The sequence below is a fragment of the Cannabis sativa genome, chromosome 8, assembly GCF_029168945.1.
Source record: "Cannabis sativa cultivar Pink pepper isolate KNU-18-1 chromosome 8, ASM2916894v1, whole genome shotgun sequence".
In the NCBI taxonomy this organism is placed as follows: Eukaryota; Viridiplantae; Streptophyta; class Magnoliopsida; order Rosales; family Cannabaceae; genus Cannabis; species Cannabis sativa.
In genome coordinates, this window is record NC_083608.1 from 41,057,869 (window position 1) to 41,061,106 (window position 3,238).

General features: G+C 36.4%; 1 non-coding gene across 1 annotated transcript; it reads left to right on the plus strand.

Annotated features, from left to right (window-relative positions):
• The first annotated feature begins 742 nt into the window (after positions 1-742).
• On the plus strand, positions 743-849 carry LOC133030716 (small nucleolar RNA R71). Its single transcript, XR_009684265.1, has one exon. It is a non-coding gene; the product is annotated as a small nucleolar RNA R71 (small nucleolar RNA).
• The last annotated feature ends 2,389 nt before the right edge of the window (positions 850-3,238 follow it).

A 3,238-nucleotide genomic window follows, 5' to 3' on the forward strand; every position in this document is an offset into this window, starting at 1 on the left:
TTTGGTTTGGTTTACTATCACAAGTTAAAGCCACCATCTAAATAACTATAAGGCAATTATTTATTTTCACACATAGTGCGACAATTAGTTTTAGGTTTTTTTTTTTTTTTTTTTTTTTTTTTTTTTTTTTTGTTTTAGGCAGCCTTAGGAATAAATTTTTTTAAAATATATATATAATAATAAATAACGGGTACGGGTTGGACCCGCTCCTTTTAGGCTAACCCGTACCCGCCCGCCAATCAACGGGTTAAAACTCAACCCAACCCAATTTTTGCGGTTTTTTAATGGGCGGTTTCCATGCGGGCGGATTCTAATGGGTTAGGCGGTTCCCACGGTTTAGCGGTTTTTATGTTCCGGCCTAGTGAATAGTTTCCAATGGCCTTAGCTTCATCCATTGGCAAATCATCCACATCAGCTTGACATTCTGAAAAGTGATGGCTTCCCCCACATAACTCACACACAACTTGGGCTTGTTTAGCTTGCCCTGCAATTATCTTTGTCAATGCCTCAACCTGTGCTGTCAACTTTGTGATGGCATCAACCTCTAACACACCAGCTACCTTCTTTGATTGACTCCTCTCAGTTGGCCACTGTTGATTGTTTAGAGCCATCTCCTCCAATAGATCATAAGCCTCATTAGCACTCTTCCTCATAAAAGGCTCCTCCAGCTGCTGCATCTATTAAAGTTCTTGTGTTTCCTACCAACCCGTTGTAGAAGTTGTGGACCAGCATCCACTTCTCTATACCATGGTGAGGGCATTTTCTGATCAGATCTTTAAACCTCTCACAAGCCTCATGGAGAGATTCATTATCTTGTTGGCAAAAGTTATTGATTTCTCCTCTCAGCTTTGCAGACTTGGCTGGAGGAAAGAACTTTGACAAGAATTTCGTTGCCAGATCATTCCAAGTGGCAATAGAGTTGGGTGGCAAGGAGTTTAGCCAACTCTTGGCTCGTTCTCTAAGAGAGAATGGGAACAGTCTCAGTCGAATGGCATCATCACTAACTCCATTAACTTTAAAGGTTTCACAAAGTTCCATGAAGTTAGAGAGATGCAGGTTAGGATCTTTAGAAGGGAGGCCACCAAACTGAACTGAAGACTGCACCATCTGAAGTATGGCAGGTTTGATCTCAAAGTTATTTGCATCCACTGCCGGTGGCCTGATACACGACTGCACTCCGGTCAGAGTAGGGAGAATGTAATCTCTCAAGCTGCGACCATTAGCTTGATCTTCTACTGCGCCACCATTGTTACCGTTATTGCCTCCATTGTTTGTAGCATTCGCAGCCATGATGTCTGAAGTTTCAGCAGTTGCTGAAACTCCCTCTTGCCTCTTGTTCTTTCAGTTTCTCTTACAAGTTTTCTCGATTTCGGGATCAACTGGTAATATCACAGCTTGTCCTTGACGGCGCATACACTTATGATTCCTGAAATAGATCACGAAAATATTGCAAGAAAAAGGTTAGAAAAATAAGCAAGAGAAAATATACCAAAGTAGAAGTTAGTATAATTTTGTGTAATATTAATCTTTAAACAATTCCCCGGCAACGGCGCCAAAAACTTGTTACGAAAATTCTGTTTATTACGCAAGTGTACGTATCAAGTAGTATCTCACGCAAGTGAGGTCGAACCACATGGAATTGGATTAAGTACTACTAAACTATACTTATGATTCTATTTGGTAAAATAATAAATATGCAATTTAAAGGTAAATAACTCAGAAAAGTAAAGAGAAAATAGACGACGATTAATCAAGATGAGAGATTAGGGAGGTGAATCCTGTTGATAAGCTACCTATGTTAATACCTAATTGCTATCCTTATCTCAATATGAATGACAGATTATAAATTAACCTAACTCTTTTCAGATCTTTTAGGTTCTAAATCTTATGTTCTCTAATTAACTTCTTAATTAAATCAACATAAAATCAGCATTAAGCAATAATCTATTAGTCACTGAGGCTATGTAAATACTTTCGTTTTACATCAGAACCTAGACTATCCAAATTTTAGCATTCTCAATTCTCACTTTTCAGATTTCGAATTGAGATCATTAAACATGTAAAAGGTGATCAAGCTTGCACATGGAATTAAACACAAATAAAGATAGTATTCACACACAAGATGAAGGAATGTCAATTATTTATTAACTAGGCATAAACTTAAACAACAATCATCATCCTCCCTTATTGGGAAATTTAGTTCATAATAACTCTAAAAACATCCATGATTAATTCAGAAATAAATTAAAACAAACATAAAGAAGAATTAAAAGGATAAAAGAAAGAAAACTAGAAGGTGGTATCACTCCGGGTCTTCAAGATAGCTTCCTCTCCACTTGCCTCCACTATTAGGTCTGTTTTTTTGCTTCCTCTGACCTTCAATGTCGTATTCCTTATATAGGGATGAGTGGTGTGCCTCCAATTGAGTGAAAAATCAAAATTAGGTCAAATCTGCGATTTCCGTACCTAGTCGCGACTAGCATTTAAGCTGGTCGCGACTACAGGCAAAACTCGAAAAACTGAGTTTCTGCCAAACTCACGAAGTCGCGACCAGGGTCGCGACCAGGAAAAAGGGTCGCGACCTGGCTCTCTGGAGGTCGCGACTACTGATGCATCTGGAGCCGAATTTTCCAATTTTTTCCAAGTTTGTCCCAGTTTTTCGCCATTTGACTGAATTCGAACTTTAACACCCCGGGAACCTGAAATAATGAAAATCAAGCGTAAAACTGCTCCAAAAGACACCAATAGACGAGATAATGCTAACTTTAAAGACCCGAAATATAGGTTAATTATAACCTAACAAGTTGCTATTGAGAAGTAGCTATCAGAAAATAGGATTAAATGTCAGAAAAATATTAACTTTTCAACCTTAAATATAAGGTGGGTTGCTCTTGTTGAGCACCGCTGCCCACTTTCTTTTTTCTTCCATTGATTAATTTATTAATATTTTCATTAAAAAATAGCATTGGAGCTGGCCTATTGAATTTATTTAAATTTAAATTTAAATTTAAAAGTTGGTTATATATATATTATGGTTGAGATATTCTCTCAAAATAGTTATGAGATTCGTTAAGCGGTTGAGATATTCTCTTAAGTAATTTAGATATTCCCTTATTAATCGTTTATGAGATTTAATTTAAAATAAATATTTAAATTTAAAAAATAATATCTATAACCAAATCGGCACAAATATTTATTTAAATATTATTATTTAATATTTCAAATAAATGGGTAAATA